Raw genomic sequence first — 20777 nt, 5'->3', positions numbered from 1 at the left:
GAGTAGTTCAAAATTTTACATTCTTAAGAGTTATGTTCGATGGCACAATAACTTAGAAGGGTCATATAGATAACATCAAGACTAAATGAAAAGATAGGATGAATCTGCTTAAAAGTATTGCTGGGAACAACTAGGGCACAGATACAAACATGCTGATGCTGTGTAAGGCATTAATAAGTCCAGTTATAGATTCTAAACCTTTAATTGAGCTTCTAAATCAACACTGAAAAAAAATTAGAACCAATCCGAGCCCAAGCTCTGTGAATCCCAGGTGGTGTGAGTATTATGACTCTGCTGTGTGTGCTGCAAGTAGCAACTGGAGAAAATGCTTATAAATTTAAGGATGCGATGGTTAACCATTACCCAAAAGGTTAAATCTAATGGAAATGGTGAAGATAAGAGTACACAAGGACTGCTGAGAATTAAGTAGACAAGTAGTAACTGGACACCACAAACTCCCACATACTAACAGGGTCAAAAGCTGGGTAAAAGACTTGGGTGAAGATGGAGGTCGGGAAGAAATTAAAATTTTTAGTCATGGGAAATCAAACTATAGCTGGATGGTTATCCCTCCAATTGTGGAAGAGCAAGACCTTAAAAAATGACTACTAAGATTTATGAGTTTATACATGGTAAATGAGGTCAGCATTGCCAAATCTATACTGACAGCTCTAGAGATGACAACACAGGTAGAGTGGTAAAGGCCTTTTGTATCCTTGAATTTGTAATTAAGAGATCTGAGACTACCCAATTAGTGCCATTATGACAGCTGAACTGGTGAGCATACTGTTGGCACTGACCTGGATAAGGGATGTATACTCAATGATGACCAGAAAGGGAATCTCGAAAGGCAGGAATGACTTAATTAAATATTGTTCTTAATTATTGAGATTGTGCAATTAGATATAGATATAGAAATAGTGTTGATTCCAGCACATGTTGGGATACTGGCCAATAAAATGGCCATAAGGCAGCAAAAAATGCCTTAAAATGTGGCGGTTGATATAAAGAGCAAACAAGAATTCAAAAGTTTGGTGAAGAGAGACCTTAAGAAGGAATGGCAAGCACTATGGAGAAGAAAGGATGAAGGTTCAATGAAATATGTTCTGAACTTGAGGATAATGGAATACTCAACAGCTATGATAGAAGAAGAAATGAAGTAACTATATTTAGAGTGCTAGCAGTTCTCCGTGACCTGAACGGTAATTTGTATTTACTAAACAAGCACAAAGATGGGTTGTGCGACACATGCAAAATCCAAGAAACAGTTGAGCATCTGCTATGAGAATGCAGCAAGGATTACACAGAAAGAAAGATTCTATACGAAGAACAGAGACACTGCAATGTGAAAGAATACAGTCTGAAAGAACCGGTGAGCATGCCGGGAAAGTGGGGTAGCAATAAAAAAAGCATTGCTTTTCAGGAGGTCGAGTCTCAGAACCTTTATCTGTCAGGGTGGCCCTTTGATAGTGTGAACAAGCTCTTTTTGTAGCTGCCTGTACCACCCATGCACTGGGGCAGGATGGGAAAAATAAAAATTCAGCTCCTTTGGTTCTTTTCTGTGAAGGGGCACAGGATTCTGGAGCGTGCCATATTGCTCGGAAGACCCACCTTACTCAGTCCCTGAGATTGCAAGATGTCCAGGAGCGGGCGTTGCAGGTCCTGGATCTCCTCTAATGGGATCTCTGGGTCATTGGTAACTCTTTGTAACAGCTCCTGGTTCTGCCAGTGGTCATCCACCAGAGAAGGCAAACGAGTGACCGCATTGTCCGGGAATGATGAAGAGGCACCCATCGGAATCACTGGTACCTGTGGCTCTGGCTCTTCATCCTCGTACACTGATGTAACTGGTTGGCAAGAGGGAGAGGAGCAGTATGACTCTGAGAGGAGCCTGGACACTTGCCATAGGGATCCCACAGAAAGGCCAGAAAGAGGGATTGATTGATTGCAAGGGATCCCAAGGGAAATGGTACCAGTGGTCCCTGGGCTGGGGGGATTGTACCCAGAGAAATGGCAAGCATAACCCCTAGACTGTCTGTCAGGCATACAGTATCTCCATGGAGATATCAGTGTGGCTACCTCCACTGACTCATCCAAGTCCGAGAACTGTTCCTTCAGTAGAGGTGGCACCGTTGGTACCAGGGCATTCCTACCAGATGTTTCTGGGACATTGATATAGACTCCTTCTCCAGAGTAAGGAGATTCCTCAGGAGGGCAGGACTGGAAAGAAGTGAAGACTGAAGGATATATTCCTCCTTTATCCACAGTGTTATGTACACCTCCGTACGGCTTGGTTTCTGAAGGGTTCCAACAGTCAAGTCCGGTGCATCTGCAGCAGCTGGATGATCTTTAGAAGAATAAGGCAGTACCAACACAGACCAGTACTCATAGACAGAACCGGCAAACATCTCTCCTTGTGCTTCGGTACCAAGGTGACTGATAGAACTGACAGATCTTTCTTTTTATGCACCTTACTCTCCAATCTGGAGGTCTTCAGTGGAGCTGGTTCCTTGGGTTCCATATGTGACATCTCAGATGACCTGGACAGGCTCAGGGAGAAATCACACTTCTTATAGACAGTCCTCAAAGAGGATCTATCCTTGTGCCCATCAGACTGCCCTCTGGAAGAAGAATCCTTGGACTGAAATGCTGAAGGCTCCGCTCCAAGGCACACGTTTGGAGGGGCACTGCTGGTCAGCTGAGGCTGATGTACAGGGAGGGTCTCCCTGGCGCAGATTGGAGAGGGGCCTTCTCCAGCAAGTGCTTTCATAGGTGAAGCTCCTGGGCTTCTCAAGTTCTGGGCAGGAAGAAGCAACAGATACTGCACTTTGCAGAGATAAGTGCCTCACCCAGACAGTACAGGCACCATTGATGTTAGTCACTGATGGAGAAGGAGTGAAGGCAAGAGATGCATTCTTGAATTCTGGGATTCTGAGCGTAGTCCCAGAGCCAGGGAGGGGTTCCCCAACTGGGCGAAAGAAATTACTCCATGCTAACTAACTACTAACTAGTAAGATAAGCTATATAACTATTTACAAGTATTTTCTTTCTTTGCAGTTTATGCAATAGAGTGAAGGAGGACACTAATCTGACCCAGAACACGGGGTGGTAAGAAGGAACTGAAAAGGCATTGACCAGCACTGTCTCTTATACCCTCGGTCAGGACACAAGGAGAGCTACTGCATATGTACAGGTTAACGGACTCTGATTTGAAGAATTTTCACACTCAGGCGCATGGTGCCCATATGTACCCATGTGTGTAATATGCATCGGGAACAACAAAGAACTGGGGATGACCAAGCCCTCGGTGACTGGAGGATTTGTTTTGTACATTCCAGGAAATGTTTAGCACCACAGCAATTTTCAAACTTTAATTTTAGTAACATGTTTCTCAGCTCCCTTTCAACTAGACAATTATTATTAAGTCCATTTTGAAGATGGAGAAACTAAGGCAATTAAGTGACTTTACCAATATCAAAGAAACAGTAAGTGTCAAAGCCTGTATTGGACTGTAGAAGTCCCTTGGACTCAGTGTTGTGCCTTGTTCACCTGAACACTCTCTCTCTCTCATGCTGTAGAGATGTCTCTCTTTTAGACCAGCATAGCAAAAGAGTTTTCAGCATTCGTAATGGTAGCTTGTGTGGCACTGCCCTCCTCCCTCTACTAGATTCGGAAACTGAACTAAACAGAAATGAACTCCCCCGCAAAAAAGTCAAGGGACCTGTGACCATGAGCTTTCACCCTACCCCAAAAATCTAGCCACGTGCAACTGTAGGAGAGAATAATCCCTGGGAGAATGCTTTGTTAAAGCTTGCCATTGATTTTTACAGACCTGGTCATTGGTTTACAGTTTCAAAGGTGTGTTTGTAATAAAAAGGCTAAATTTCATTTTTAAAAAGTTGAATGCTTAGATTCTCCTTTACATTCTAGGTGTCCCGTTGGTCCATTGAGTCCAGTAACCTGGTTCCTTTGGTGGCTAATCAATGCTTTAGAGCAGGGGTGGGCAAACTTTTTGGCCTGAGGGCCACATCTGGTTTCCAAAACTGTATGGAGGGCCAGGTAGGGAAGGCTGTGCCTCCCCAAACCCTAACCCTATCCGCCCCCTCCCACTTCCCGTCCCCTGACTGCCCCCCTCAAAGCCCCTGACCCATCAACCCCGCCCTGCTCCTTGGCCCCTGACTGCCCCCTCCTGAGACCCCTGTCCCTAACTGCCCCCCCAGTTCCCCCCATCTAACCCCCCCCCGTTCCCTGTCCCCTGACTACCCCAACCCCTATCCACCCCCCCCGCCCCCTGACAGGCCCCCCAGGACCCCACCCCCCTGCTCCCTGATTGCCCCAACCCCATCCACTTCCCCGCCCCCCCGACAGGCCCCCCGGGGCCCCACCCCCTATCTAACCCCCTCTCTAAAGTCCCTTTTGGAATGCGGCCCTGTGAACGCAGGCGGAGGACTCAGGAAGAGCAGGGGCAGCTGCACAGCCGGAGAGAAGCGGCGGTCTCTGGGCGGCTGGGTGGCAGCCTGCTGCTCCTCCCGAGTCCTCCGCCCACATTTGCTGCGCTCCCATACCGCCCGCCTGCTCCCCTGTGCCTGCAGGCGAGCCTCCCTTCCTGCTCTCCCCTGCCCCCGCAGTGCAGCCCCCTCCCGCGCTGGTGGCCCGGCGAGCTGAGGCTGCGGGCGGGGGGGTATCGTGGGAGAGGGACCGGGGGCTAGCCTCCCTGGCAGGGAGCTCAAGGGCCGGGCAGGATAGTCCTGCGGGGCAGATGTGGCCTGCGGGCCATAGTTTGCCCACCTCTGCTTTAGGGGAAGGTTTAAAACCCTCCCAAATGGATAATTCTGGAATAATCTATCCGTATGGGAAGTTTCTTCCTAACCCTGTCAGTTAAGAACTGGTTTATGCTCTGAAGCATGAGGGTTTATATCCCTTAGGAAAATGGTTTTAACTCATCGGGTAACTGGGGATGTTGTCATTAATCATACGAATGGCAAATCCTTTTATAAACTCTTCGGAGCTCTTGTTCAATGATATCTTGTGGTGATATGATCTCCCCAAAGGCCAGCTCTTCAAACGAGTGTAAGAGCATCAGTGTAAGAGCATCAAACTAAGAGCATCAAACTATGTGCTCAAAAAACAAAACCCCAGTGCTTTTTAAACTCAACTCAGATTTTCACAGGACATAGCTGATCCACTTTAACTCAGTAACATCATTGCCAGTCATTCATCTCCAGACCAATTTTGACTTATATTTAATTATAAATTATGACTTACTGCACATCTTTGCTCATACTTCTCTCAAGAATAGGTTACCCTGTCTTTCCCGCAGTCTCCTGCACTGGGAACACTATACAAGAACGGCACAGACATGAACAGAAGTCAGAATGTTATTCTTCCTGGAACTCTTTTCCTCTCTCCCCATTGCCCCTCATTAAAGTGTGGCTAGATAGAACATTGCGATACTGCAAACATATGCAACTTCCAAAGGAGAGAGAATCTATTGGTAGCATAAACAACAGGATTTGTTAAATCTATTGCTCACTGCAAAGGCCACACAATAGCGGACATACATAGAATCATAGAATCGTAGGACTTGAAGGGACCTAGAGCGGTCATCAAGTCCAGTCCCCTGCATTCATGGCAGGACTAAGTATTATCTAGACCATCCCTCACAGGTGTTTGTCTAACCTGCTCTTAAAAATCTCCAGTGATGGAGATTCCACAACCTCCCTAGGCAATTCATTCCAGTTCTCAACTACCCTGACAGTTATGAAGTTTTTCCTAATATTGAACCTAAACCACCCTTGCTTCAATTTAAGCCCATTGCTTCTTGTCCTATCCTCACAGGTTAAAAAGAAAAATTTTTCTCTCTTCTCCTTGTAACAATCTTTTATATACTTGAAAACTGTTATAAGAACATAAGAACGGCCAGACTGGGTCAAACCAAAGGTCCATCTAGTCCAGTATCCTGTCTTCTGACCGTGGCCAATGCCAGGTGCTCCAGAGGGAACGAACATGTAATCAATAAGTGTTCCATTCATGTCCCTTCTCAGTCTTCTCTTCTCCAGACTAAACAAACCCAGTTTTTTCAATCTTCCCTCATAGGTCATGTTTTCTAGACCATTAATCATTTTTGTTGTTCTTCTCTGGACTTTCTTCAATTTGTCCACATATTTCCTGAGATGTAGCGCCCAGAACTGGATATAGTACTCCAGTTGAGTGTGAAATAGAGCAGAAGAATTACTTCTTGTGTCTTGCTTACAACACTCCTGCTAATATATTGCAGAATGATGTTTCCTTTTCTTGCAACAGTGTTACACTGTTGACTCATATTTAGCTTGTGATCCACTATGACACCCAGGCCTCTTTCCGCAGTACTCCTTCCTGGGCAGTCATTTCCCATTTTGTATGTGTGCAACTAATTGTTCCTTCCTAAGTGGAGTACTCTGCATTTGTCCTTATTGAATTTCATCCTATTTACTTCAGACCATTTCTCCAGATCATTTTGAATTTTAATCCTGTCCTCCAAAGCAGTTGCAACCCCTCCCAGCTTGGTATCATCTGCAAACTTTATAAGTCTACTCTCTATGCCAGGGGTGGGCAAACTATGGCCCGTGGGCCGGATCCAGCCCCTCAGGGCTTTGGATCCGGCCCGTGGGATTGCCACTACCGTGGCGCTGTGCCGCTCTGGGAAGCGGCCACACCACGTTCCTACGGCCTCCGCGTGCTGCTCTTGCCTGTGGGTACCTCCCCCAAAGCTCCCATTGGCCAGGAACGGGTTACCGCGGCCAATGGGAGCTTCGAGGGAGGTACTCACAGGCAAGGGAAACACGCAGAGCCCTCGGTGTCCCCCACACGCCCAGGGGCCGCACAGGGACATGGTGCTGGCCGCTTCCCCAAGCGCTGCTGTCACCCTGGAGCCGCTCTAGGTAAGCAGCACCGGGCTGGAGCCTGAACCCCTCCTTCACCCCACACTCCAACTCCCTGCCCTGAGCCCCTGCCACATCCTGCACCCCAACTCCCTGCCCTGAGCCCCCTCCTGCATCCCACACCCCTTCTGCACCTTGACCCCTGACCTGAGCCCCCTTCTGCACCTCAACCCCCTGACCTGAGCCCCCTTCTGTACTCTGCACCCCTCATGCACCTCAACCCCCGACCTGAGCTCCCTCCTGCACTCCACACCCCTCCTGCACCCCCTCACACACCCCACACCCCTCCTCTGCCCCAACCCCTTGCCCTGAGCCCCTTCCTGCACACTGCACCCCCTCACACACCCCACACTCCACCCCCACACCCAACCCCCTGCCCCAGCCCTGCAAGCAATTTCCCCACCCAGATTTGGCCCTCCGGCCAAAAAGTTTGCCTACCCCTGCTCTATGCCATTATCTAAGTCATTGATGAAGATATGGAACAGAACCAGACCTAGAACGGATCCCCGTGGGACCCCACTCGATATGCACTTCCAGTTTGACTGTGAACCACTGATAACTACACTCTGGAAATGGTTTTCCATCCAGTTATGCACCCACCTTATAGTAGCTCCATCTAGGTTGTATTTCCCTAGTTTGTTTATGAGAAGGTCATGCAAGACAGTATCAGAAGCCTTCCTAAAGTCAAGATATACCACATCTACTGCTTCTCCCCTATCCACAAGGCTTGTTATCCTGTCAAAGAAAGCTATTAGGTTGTTCTGACATTATTTGTTCTTGACAAATCCATGCTGACTGTTACTTATCACCTTATTGTCTTCTACATGTCTGCAAATTGATTGCTTAATTATTTGCTCCATTATCTTTCCCAGATACTGAAGTTAAACTGACTGGTCTAATTCCCCAGGTTGTTCTGATTTCCCTTTTTATAGGTTGGAACTATATTTGCCCTTTCCCAGTCCTCTGTAATAATTGCCGTTTTTAATGATTTTTTAAAGATAATCACTAATGGCTCAGATATCTCCTTAGTCTGCTCCTTGAGTAATCTATGATGTATTTCAGCAGGCCCTGGCGACTTTAAGACATCTAACTTGTCTCAGTAATTTTTAACTTGTTCTTTCCCTATTTTAGACTCTGATCGTACCTCATTTTCACTGGCATTCACCATGTTTGACGTCCAATCACTACTAATCATTTCGGTGAAAACTGAAACAAAAAAGTCATTTAGCACTTCTGCCATTTCTACATTTTCTGTTATTTTCCCCCCGCCCTAAAATTGAGTAATTGGCCTACCCTGGCCTTGGTCTCTCTCTTGCTTCTATTATATTTGTAGAATGTTTTCTTGTTACCCTTTTTGTCTCTAGCTAGTTTAATCTCGTTTTGTGTCTTGGCCTTTCTAATATTGTCCCTACATACTTGTGTTATTTGTTTACATTCATCCTTTGTAATTTGACCTAGTTTCCACTTTTTGTAGAACTCTTTTTTGAGTTTCAGATCATTGAAGATCTCCTGGGTAAGCCAGGGTAGTCTCTTGCCAGACTTCCTATCTTTCTTACTCAGTGGAAATATGGTATTGCACAACCACCTGGGAGTGCTTTAAGCTGTTAAAATCCCACATGTGCATCCTCTAGTACTTAAATGAAACTAATGTACTCCATGTATTCCAGCATCAGCTTATTTCCTTTTTGGAAAGAAATTTTCATGCTCATTCTGACACGGATGGGAAAGGACAAACATAGATTTTCTGTTCTCACAACTAATATAGTTCAGTAACAAAAGTTTCACATTTTCAAGGAAGGCCTGGCTTGCCAGAGTTCACAGAGATGGTGTCTGGCCACTTCAATCCTTCTTCCTCCCCTCAGTTATATCTGCAGGGGCTAGTGCAAAGCTCACTGCAGTGCAAAGCTCATTGCAGTTTGTATACAGAAAAGCTGAATAAGCCGATTACATTTTTTTGGTATTTATCTCCAGCATTCTTCTTCTTCTACAGAACCTAGTGAATGAATATGCACATATGCGGTTATGTGGTGCTATGTAGCTAAAGCACCAAGTTGTTGTTTCTGGGGATCTGGATTCCTTTTCTGCGTAAATTCACAAATTCATCTGAGTTTGGAGGTTTCTTCCAAGTCGCTATTTGACTTGTATATACTTCACAGTTTGGCTCAGTTGGCAATTCTTACTCAGGAGATGCCCAGAATTTCAAAAGCAGAAGTGTTGTACATTAGGACTGAGATACATTAACAGACTTATGGGGAGAAACAGGCAAAAGTTTTCAGTCTTGGGTGGCTTAAGCTAGGTCCTTCTAGCCATATACAAGCACCTAGATAAATAGCCTGACTTTCAAAGGTGCTAAGTACCTGGAGCTCCCCTGGAAGTTACTTATTTAGGTACCTAGCTTTAGGAACTGAAGTTTTAAAAATGGTTAGTTTAACTTCTAGCCATGATGCCTGGCTCTAGCAAGAATGGTACTCTTGATACTGATACTCAAAGTGAAGCATTACTACTGCAGATTGGCCAGCTCCACATTCATGGTCAACAGAATTATGACAAATTCTATGGTTTAAAAGTTCCTTTGGGATGTTTTTCTCCAAACCCATAAAATACAACATGACATACAAATACCATCCTCCTTCCCCCAAGGAAAAGACAAGCGTCCCTACAGACTCAAATTATAAACTCAACATACAAATAGCACAAAAACCCATTGACTAAAATTCCCTGTTTCCTTACTATCAGGGTGAGCCTAGGTCTCACCCAAGGGTAACTGATTTCAGAGTAACAGCTGTGTTAGTCTGTATTCGCAAAAAGAAAAGGAGGACTTGTGGCACCTTAGAGACTAACCAATTTATTTGAGCATAAGCTTTCGTGAGCTACAGCTCACTTCATCAGATGAATACTGTGGAAAGTGTAGAAGATCTTTTTATACACACAAAGCATGAAAAATGGGTGTTTACCACTACAAAAGGTTTTCTCTCCCCCCACCCCACTCTCCTGCTGGTAATAGCTTATCTAAAGTGATCGCTCTCCTTACAATGTGTATGATAATCAAGGTGGGCCATTTCCAGCATAAATCCAGGGTTTAACAAGAATGTCTGGGGGGGGAGGGGATAGGAAAAAACAAGGGGAAATAGGTATCATGTTTTGTGCTTGATCTACAAAGGATGAGAATCTGTTGGAGCTCTTAGCTTATGAGCCTAGCTTTCTTGCTCAAGTGGTAAAGATTCATGGTTTCAGCTCAGAAAGGCCCCTGTACAATTCCTGGTGTCAGCCAAGATGGTGGCTGTCACATAAATCAGAGCTCATCTGGGATATGAACTGCTGAGAGCCTCAGATGCTTGACTTACATCCTCTGGACAGAAGAAGGGCATGTAACCCACTGCTGGGTATGTATTTTCCCTGTTCTGTATATGATCCACAGAGGATATGGGTTTGCTTCAGAGCCTGACTCTTTAACTCAAACTGTAGAGATTCTTGCTTTCCACTGTAGAGGTCCCTGCACCGAGGTGGTGGCCATCACACAAATTCATTGAGATGTCAGTTTCCAACAGCTTATGCACTCTTAGGGCCTAATTATCCGATATACTTTAGGCTACTCTGGCAGTGTTAAGGGTCCCTAAAGTGGGGAGAATTGCCCCTGGAGAATACCCTCTGTGCAGGGAGCCAGTGTAAAACTGGCATAAATGCTCTACACCAACCATGATATCTTCTGCTCCCAAGCACGACAGAGACAGATCAGAGGACTGTCAGGGGCTCAGCCTGAGTGCAAAGCCCTATGGCTATTTTATACTTCTCATGGGGCATAATGGACCCTGGGAAGAAAAACATAAGTTAGATGTCTTAGGGTATTCTGACAGGTTTCAGAGCAGCAGCCGTGTTAGTCTGTATTCACAAAAAGAAAAGGAGTACTTGTGGCACCTTAGAGTAACAAATTTATTTGAGCATAAGCTTTCATGAGCTACAGCTGAATGTATCTGATCAAGTGAGCTGTAGCTCACGAAAGCTTATGCTCATATAAATTTGTTAGTCTCTAAGGTGCCACAAGTACTCCTTTTCTTTTTAGGGTATTCTAACTCACTTTTGATGCCAGGTAGGGTCCTGCGGGGCTCCAGTATATTGACGGCACAAAGATGATTTACAATTACCTTTGCGTCCCTGCTCCTGTACCAAGTGCAGGAATGGAGGAACTGATTATCAGGCCCTTCAAGTCCAGTATTCTCCATAGTAAGGAAATTGGTTTCAGCCGAGCTCAGATATATTTGTCTGTCTAGGCAGTGAGTGCAGATAATAGCTGTAGATCTTCTCTTGTGCCAGAACCAGATTTAAACCCTATCCTTACCAAAAGCTGGATGTGTTGCTTCTATCCATCCCTTCTCAATTATACACAACTTCTTAAACATACAAAACAATGATCATGTTAATCTCATACTTATTTTTGAGGACAAGAGTTCTGATGAAGATCTCATTTACCTTTGTGTAATTCTGAAATAACTCTAGTGAAGTCAAAGCAGTTACTCTACTGTAAAAGAGATCAGAATTTAGGCCTGAATGTCTGTACCTATTTAAAAGCTGTACACTCAATATAAACACACATTATATTGTAGGAATTATAAAATGCCATGACAAATAACTCAATCATTAAGTGTATATACTTTTTTGGATGTATAAATACCGAGTTGGGCTAAGATCTGAGTCTGATAAGCTTTGCTGCATACTTGGCTATGATTGTTACTCGTATGAACAGAGATAAAAAAGCACCTGCTGGCACATTTAATTATTAAAGGAAGTGCAACAAAGACATGCATCTGATAAGATGGATGTGCCAGATCATTTACACCAGCTGAGGAGCTGATGGTGTTTTATGAGAGTTTTACATAGTGATGTAATGTATTAAGTGCTTTGGGTTGTTAGCCGTCTAACAAGGGTTAGAGTGCAGGGGAGAAGCAGCAATTAGTCACATCACACATGGTCCATTTATGACAACATGCACTCAGTGTTATGGTGTAGTCCAAAATGCTAAGGGCTGCTGGTTAAAACATTCAGCCCTTTCTGAGGCAGGGACTGAACTGGCTGGTGCTCACTCAGCCAGGCACTGTACGGTGGGTGCACTCACAACTGGCAACGCTGCGCTAGCATTTGCAAAAGAACTCCCCTCCCACATGTTCCACTGGCATCTAGCAGCACATGGAGGATGCACCACCTATTTCACACACACTCCTCCCTCCCCGCTGCGTGCTCCAGCAGTGCACAAGGAGAAAGACAGGAGGCAGGGCCATGATGCTGCTCTGATGTTTGTGTGCCCAGCCCCATCTGGAGACTGAAGAACCAGAACTAGATGGAGCTGATTGACCAGAACTCTGCTTTCCTCCAGTTTCCCCACTATCACTCAGGGGAAACATGCTTCCTCAGGCTACCTAGAGAAGACCAGCTCTCTCACACCAATTACAGAAGACCTGATCCCCCACACCAACTAATAGCAACCTCCAGCAGTTAGAGAAGATCCATCGACCTCGATAACCAAAGGGGACCCATTCCCCACCATTAAAGAACATTGGTCTGCAAGTCCACAGCCACAGGTTGCAGGACAACCTGCCTGCCTTCATGGGTTGCTGAGCAGGGAGAGCATGGTGGATTGAGGGATACTGGGCTAGGAGTGGGTGTGGAAGAACTGTCAGACTAAGGGGAAAGACCATTAACTTTAAGGATTGTGATGGGAGAAGAGTAGGGAGCTGATTGTTTGTTTGAAAACCAGATGGGGGAAAACACATGATTGAAGTACCACCTCTGCAAACTGGTAAGTAGTATTACTCCCATTTTATAGTTGGAATTGTAGAGGCTTGCTCGAGTTCACAATGGCAGAACAAGGTTACACTGGGAATCCCAAATCTCTTTCCTGTGGTTCAAGCACTAGCCCATAGTATAATTTTCTTCTCCTCAGACTGGAGAATGGATATTAAGAAACACATGTGGTCTGGGACCAACTGATCTGGAAGACCACCTCTCTTTCCATGCCACACAGCCACCATTGTGTTCGGCAGAGGTGCCAGAGCTTGAGATTATATAACAGAGAGGGAGCAGCTGGCAGGGCCTCACTCCCCCTTGGTCCAAATGAATGCTAGCTAGTCAACCTTCATGGCATGCTGCAAGGTACACTTGCTTCCTGAGCTGAGAGATGTTGGGGGGACTTTGGTGGGACACCATACAAGTTGGAAACACATATTTAGCTGCTGGGTTATGATTTAGGTTCCTTGTTGGGCAAAGGGAGGTAACTGGAGTAGCCAGTCTGTATAGCTGACTTCTTTAAAAATGTGCCTGTCAAATAGCACTTAGATTCAGAGCAAAGGATAGGAAGTCCTGCCAATAGCATGTGTGTCTGCATTAGAAATAAATGAAAATTGAAAACAAACAAATCTCCTATTGCAGGGGACTAGCAGCAGTTATTGGTTGTAAGATTTCTCATGAGTCTCTCAACACAGAAAAAATTTGCAATCTTAAGTTTTAGTTGTTTAAGCTCTTTACAGCCTGGATGAGCACTGCACAACTAAAGGATCATGCAAATGTATGGGTATGTACCCCCAAAGTTATTTGTCACAGTAGGACATTTCTGTTTTGTGTGTACCCTGCCTCCCTAACTAACAAGAAATTAGAGATGGAAGAGACCTAGTAGGGCATTTAGCCCACTCATCCACTAAAACAGGAATGCTTTCTGCTCTATATTCCTCCAGTGCTTCTTCAAGTCATGTTCTAAATGTCTCAGCCTTTGTGGCTCCCACTAGAGAGACTATTCCACAACCTCACCTTTACTAAGCTTTCTTACAAATATTCCTCAATTTCAGTTTGTTACTCTGCCTCCTATTCCCTTTATGAAGCTGCTATCCCTCTTATGACAAACATCCCTCTTTCTTCTCTCCCTATTTTATTTCCTGTTGCGTGTTTCACTGTGACATGCCAAGCAGAATCACAATATAGCTTTGACATAGGAGAGCAGCTGGGCCTTGCCCTAGTGGGCAGACGGAAGAGAAGTTCCAAAGGATAAAATGAGTGCATTTTAATCAGGAGCTTTGTCATGGGATGTGTACAGCTTCCTGGCGCAGTACTACAGTGCAGCTAGCAGAACCAACAAACACTCCTTTCCTGTTAATATAATTAGAGGCTGCAAATATTTAGAGACAGGCTTTTTTGAATTAGCCACATGCTTCAAATTGTTAAGTGGTTAACCACTAAGCACCTCCCCCCCTTCACACATACCTGTAGTCCAGCTTGGTGAGTGGGGGGAGAGGGTTTCCTTAGTTTGCTTTCAGTGATATATATTAGAGAGCAAAGCAAATCAGTAGATTCCTCTTGACTTTTAGAAATAACTAGCAGCCACTGAGAAGCAGTAAACACTGATCGTTGTAATTGACAGTTTGTTCAAATTTACTGTTGGTGAAAGATGCTTTGTTCAACAGCTCTAATTATTAACATGCTGGGCCAGATCCTCAGCTGGTGTAAGTTGGCAAATCTCCATCCACTATCCTAGTTAACAGCAACCAAGGATCTGCACCCTTTCCTTGTGAGCGTATATCTGCTTCTTGACATTGACCTGACCTGCTTCTACCCTGACTTAAACAGGCCACCTATCATGGTGAATGACAGCTCATTCTTTGTCTCCCTTCAGTATTTGGTCTCCCGATGAGAATGCCAACACAAGAGACAGTTATGGTGTTGTGGGATTTTGTGTGTGTGATGTGGACATCTACCTGCCAAGAACTATGCTGAAAACACCCACTGATTCCAAAAGACCAATGCCACCTGAGAGTTTTACGATAGCTGGTAAACAGCCATTAAAAGGTGACAAACTTTGGCCACTATGGCCCTGATCCAAAGCCCCCTGAAATCAATGGCAGTCTTTCTACTGACTGTCATGGGCATTGGATCAGGCCCTGTGTGCCCAGTTCTGTGAGGCCAGGAAGTATCCTCGAGTGTTCTTGCGGGTGGCACCTCATAAGGTCAGACCCAGTCAAACTACGAGAGTTTTGTGCTGGTTACCTATGGCTCAGCGGTAAGGTTCTAGCTCTTATTACCAATCCTGTGCTGTCTGGGTCATCCAGTCTCCCGCGAATACAGTGGCAGGGTCTCTGAACGTGGAGAGGCATACAGCATTCATCCAGGAACTCATCCCGTTTCTGGGTGCTAGAACCCTGCATAAAGATGCAGAGTAATTTCTGCTGACTCACAGTGGTAGATATTTTTTTTAAACTCCAGCCAAGATATAAGAAAATATAGCAGAGAGACACTCTCTCTAGGGAGAGGAAATAGATACAGGGACATACGAGCCCTGCTGGGGCTAGAAACCCTAGAAACAAGCCATGCTCATGTAGGGGGAGCTTGTTTTGTGGGCAGAATACCCAGACTGAATTTATTCCAATCTGAGTGCTAATTCCATTCCTTTTATTCTGACCTGTTTTTTTTTTTTAAGACTCTATATCAGTGGTTCTCAAACTTTTGTACTTGTGACCCCTTTCATATACCAAGCCTCTGAGTGTGAGCCCCCCTTATAAATTAAAAGCACTTTTTAATATATTTAACACCATTATAAATGCTGGAGGCAAATCTGGGGTGGAGACTGACAGCTCGCGACCCCCCATGTAATAACCTCACGACCCCTCAGGGTCCCGACCCCCCAGTTTGAGAACCCCGGTTCTATATTCTGTCCTTCCTTCCCTTGTATCTGAGGTACCTCAGCTTCCTAAAGCCAAAAAGGCGACTTTGAAGCAGAGGGCGAGAGAAGCATAAGCACACTGGCGTATTTGGAACCCTCTCCTGAGCTCCACTGAGCCTACTTTAAATCTGGGCCAATTCTCATTGTGTGACAGAAATATTCCATAAAGTAAAAAAATCCCTTTGCTTTTTGTTGTGGGTGGCAAAGCCAGGGAACAGATATTTGTGCAATGAACCCAATCACACAGGGAGACAGTTTTGCAAAATCAGCTGCCTTATTTGTCCATGCAGATCCCACGGTAGCACATACAAATGCATGTGGACAGTTACCCCTCTTGTGTGCCTGAAGTGCCCACAAGTGTGGGAATTTCACCTGAAGTTTGGGTGGCCATTAAAAAAAAAAAAATAGGTTCTACAATAGGACTGCTAGAAAGGGTTTGAGAAATGGTAGAAAAATGACTGAAGATTAAAAATGCTCTGCAGGCCAGAAGAGATGCAAAAATCACATCCTACTCTTTCCCCATAGAACAAAGGGGACAGGAAGGGTTAGAAGCTTTTAATGTGAGATATGATTTAGTCAAAATAGCTTAGTTACTCTGGTCCATCGATCGTCTGAGCAGAGAAACATCATTGTATGTATTAAGTTGATTCTCCAGTACTCTATGCCTGTCAAAACTGTTTATTCACTCTTGCCAACAACAACAAGAAGAAAAGGAGGAGGGTTGGCAGGCCCAACAGTGAATGAGAGGCACAGAATGAGAGCATGAGTTGAGGAGCGCCTCATATATGCAGAAAGGAGATTGTACAATAGGGTCTGTAACTGTAGAGCTTATTGGTGGTCATTAGGAATAGACTAAAAAGACCCGAAGGAAATATCTCCAAGGATAACAGGGTGGTTTGTTCTCGATGCCCATTCAGCCCATTCTCTGCTGACTGTCACTGAAAATATTTCAGAGGGTGAGTTACCATGGTGCTTATTGTTATGTCCGCAAATGGCCACTGGTAGCTGGATCAAGGCTACATTTAAAAAACAAAACTAATGTAATAATCATTTTTAGTTAAGGGGAGATGGCTTGGTGCAGTTAAATAAACAGAGCGCTGAACAAATTCCCAAAGTCCAAACCAAACTGAAATTTAAAACTTTGTGAAAAAGAAAGTTCACATAAGGGGAAAAAAAAACCACATACACAAAGAAATAAAGGTTGTGCATCTGCATTTCCTCTTTCTGGGTGTGGGCAAAAGAGGAAATACCAAAATGTCACTAGAAGGGCTATGCTCAGAGCATTTCCAGCTTAACCAAAGCCAGAAACACTGGCATTTTTACAGACAATCCTGTTCTTATGACACTGCCAACCTGATTTTCAAACCCAAGAGATTTGATTGGGCTTGGAAAAGTTCCCATGCTTCTTTTCAATGCTTATCTCAACTCATCCTCTGAATTTTCTGAAGATCACCTGTCATCAGTGACACCTGAACTTGGGCATTTAGCCCTTTGGTATTGCTAGGAGTTTTGCAGACAGAACATCATAGCCTGGAGATTAGGATATCCCCCTCTATTCTGCTTTATTTCCAGTCATGCATATAGATAACCAAAGTAATGTACAGTCTTTAATGCACAGCAGAACACCAAAGGTCTATCCTGCATACCATTACTCAGGTGAGAAGTCCCTACTCATGCCTGTCGGCTCCAAGGAGCTACTCACATGAGTATGGGTGTCTGGGAAGGATTAAGCTCAAAGTGCATAACTTTGAAAGAGAATCTCAACTTTCCATGTGTAAAACACTGGCTACTTTCTCTTCAGTATCACAAGAAAACAATAAAAATGGCATTCTTACAAGACTGATGGAAAGAGATGTGCTTAATCCTGACAATCTCACTCACAAAAGCCTCCTATTGACATCAGTGTGTTGCATAAGAACTGCAGGATCAGGTCCAAGATGTTGCATAGGCAGAGGGAGCACCAAAATAAAACAAATGTGTTTAGAATCTCCAAGGCCTCCACACAGTAAGATTAAAATGCAGAAGTTGGTGAGCGCTTTCTTTCAGTTTGTAAATGGAAAAATATTTTCCCACTTAAATACCTAGAGAGTTTTAGTTTTAAAATGGCTTGACTGCCCCAGACCTGCAATACTGTACATTAAAATTCAGGGAGATTTCAGTATTCCAATGTGAAAACAATGCTGAGGTGTAAATATCTCAAGTAAACTTATTACACATAATTCCCTCTAGCACAGATGCTTCCTAATATCCAAGCAAATTGAGGCAATCTAATCCCCCACCCCCACTAAAAGATTTTTGAACTAATTCAAATAACTCAGAAGTGTTGAGTGTAACTAGAGCATTTATTTAAGGACAGTGTAAAATGAATTTCAATAGTTCAGTGCCTGTATGGGTCTGATTTTTCCCTTTGGTTCAGACAGAACTCGCACTGAATTTCTAGAAAAGATTTGCCTGAGCAAGGACTGCAAGATTGGGCCTTAAGTGTTTCCTTTCAAATGCTGACTCATTGAATGTGAGACCATCAGACTCGCTGGATTTGTGATCAGGGTTTAATTAAAAATACACAAGACTACTATCACTGCCATGCACTCTAGTTTAATCATAAGCCACGTCTTACATTTTGTTTTAGTTGCACAATTCATTTGCTACAGGGTATCTTTTAGCAATTCTGCTACAGACAAAAATAAGCCCCTTTTTGGCCTCTAGCAATACAGCTGCACTAAATACATTTTTGCTTCTATTGCAAATTTATTTGAAAAGGCAATAGGAAAAAAAGTGTCAAAATGATTCTTTTTAAAATTTAAAACCAAGTTTAGATTCAACATGCAAAAGACCTATGAGGACTACAATTAAAAATACAGCCATAAAATTCCTATTTTAACAAAAACCTCTGATTCACTCACTCTTTTCTAAGATCAAGACATTGTGGTCTACCAAGTAACCTATATATGGGCGCAATCCTGAAAGCTCTTGCTTACATGTGCTATTCTTAAAGTTAATCAGGCTACTCGTGAGTAAGGGTTACTTTCAAGAGCAAGGATTTGCAGAATCAGGCTCTATATATTTTGTTCAGGTAAATAGCATGCATTTACAGGGAATTAAACAATGGACTTCACCAGCATACCCCACTCCCCAAAAGTCCTTTCTCCTCAGTTTCATGGATCTGTCTGTTGTAAAGTGATTAGCAATCAGATTCAGTGGACACACACTCACACCTTGTCTTTGTCTAAGTACTGTACTGTACTAACCACACCTAACTTTAGCATGCTGCAACTCACCAGAACTTGTGCAGTTTGAATTCCCATTCCAAATTTGTTTCTCAAACCTAAGGCCATTATTCCATTTTAGGCTAAAACATCTTCTCCCATGGGCCGCTGAAAGAAACCATGTTTCTTCAGTTGTTATTTCCAGTTAAAAAAAAAATAAAATCCAATGTACAGTGGTCCACAGATTTCTGGAGACTAAAAGTTTTGATTTCCATCCATAAGTGTCCTGAGCAGTAAGGACACACAGGCACTACAACTGGGAAGGGAGCAGGAAGGAAAGCCTACCATGTGAGCACAAAGAAAACCCCCCCACAAAAGTCTGTTCAGTGGACAGCACTTGGGTCGATAGCAAGGATTTCAGGAAATCCAAACACTTAACAGGAAATCTGATGACTGGATAAACATTCCATAATCTCCACAGATACAGTTAACATGCTGCGTCTCCAGTTAACCCTTACCCTGACAACTGCTAAAACTGAAATCTGACATTCCTTGTAACATAATCTGTCTAGTTGGGTTCAAAAGTCTAAACGGTTCCTCATTATGTGTTTGTCTGAGCAAGCAGAGCTCTGTTGAGACTCCTTTTTAGCCTATTGTGGAGGATATTTTTCCCCTCTTGCTTTTGATCTCTACATGGTGACATTTTACTTAAATTGTGCAATTTTTGTTAGGTTAGTATTCCTCATTTGGAAAGTAAATTATATTGCAGCCTTAGTCTGCAGCAGCCTGTCTGAATATCTGTGTGCTGCTAACCATGTTCACCTAGTAGTTCTCTATTTGCTTTATTTCCATTTGTATTTTTAGTTTTTTCTTTCTTTTGCTGTAACATCAGATTTATACAGCCTCCTATGTGTTACTTTACAGGTACCATTTGGTGATTTTATTATTCTGTTGACTGAAGCAGAATGGAGGAAGGACAGTTTAAAAAAAATGAGAACACTCTTAAAGAAACAGGGGATAATTTTTTTAAAATACCTTTACCATACTTTGTCAATTACTTCCAATTGAAACTCTGCAACTCTTAATGAAACCCGGGGAGTTTTGCCTAAATAAAGATTTTGCTTTGTCTCTTTTGGTTTACTTTCCTATGTAGCATGAAAACAGCACGTTGTGTGATCTTCTCATGGGGTTTTTGTTGTTTCCTATAGTTTAATTTTATTGGATAAAAACTTAATTAGGACCCTGAGCAGTTGTAGCTTTTAAAGACCCGTTAGAACTTTGTGCAAAAGTAGGTGCATAATTAACCCCTGATCCTGCAAATGCTAATGTATACACTTAATTTTCAAACATGAGTAGTCTCATTGAAGTCAGTGGGAATATTCACATTCATATAGTTAAGCATATGTGTGTTTGCAGGATTGAAACCATACTATGTTTTCTGAAAGAGGCCAGGTGCAAGTTTAGATGACTTTCTGGTGTTAATAAATTCTAAAGGCCAGGGTCTATTGCAGGGATTGGCAACTTTTGGCACGCGGCCCGTCAGGAAAATCCGCTGATGGGCCGGGACGGTTTGTTTACCTGCAGCTTCCGCATGTTCAGCCGATCGCAGCTCCCACTGGCCGCGGTTCACCATTCCAGGCCAATGGGGGCTGCGGGAAGCGGCGGCCACCACATCCCTCGGCCCATGCCGCTTCCCACAGCCCCTATTGACCTGGAACAGCGGACCGCGGCCAGTGGAGCTGTGATTGCCCGAACCTGTGGACACTGCAGGTAAACAAACCATCCCGGCCCGCCAGCAGATTTCCCTGACAGGCCACATGCCAAAGGTTGCCAATCCCTGTCTACTGCTAAGAATACCTTGCCCTTGAATCTGTACAGGGCATATGGCATGCTGGAAAGCAAGAGGATGTCCCCGGGTATCTGGACTCTCCTGCGTCCTTGAGGGCTTTGTAC

At 44.0% G+C, this 20777-nt stretch overlaps 1 protein-coding gene across 3 annotated transcripts in view; it reads right to left on the bottom strand.

Moving 5' to 3' along the window:
* Nucleotides 1-20777, bottom strand: part of ASAP1 (ArfGAP with SH3 domain, ankyrin repeat and PH domain 1) — a 370981-nt gene that overhangs the window by 306129 nt on the left and 44075 nt on the right. The window contains exon 1 of one of the 3 annotated variants that reach the window (XM_074943849.1): nt 18897-19282. The exons of 1 other annotated variant lie outside the window; for it this stretch is intronic. The gene's annotated coding sequence lies outside the window, so the exon portion shown is untranslated. Of the gene's footprint in view, nt 1-18896; nt 19283-20777 lie in introns of those variants that run through there. One more of the 3 variants, XM_074943852.1, reaches the window with a different exon arrangement.

The sequence above is a fragment of the Natator depressus genome, chromosome 2, assembly GCF_965152275.1.
Source record: "Natator depressus isolate rNatDep1 chromosome 2, rNatDep2.hap1, whole genome shotgun sequence".
Taxonomy (NCBI): Eukaryota; Metazoa; Chordata; order Testudines; family Cheloniidae; genus Natator; species Natator depressus.
Note: the sequence above shows the minus strand (reverse complement) of the source record. Positions and strands in the feature narration are given on the sequence as shown.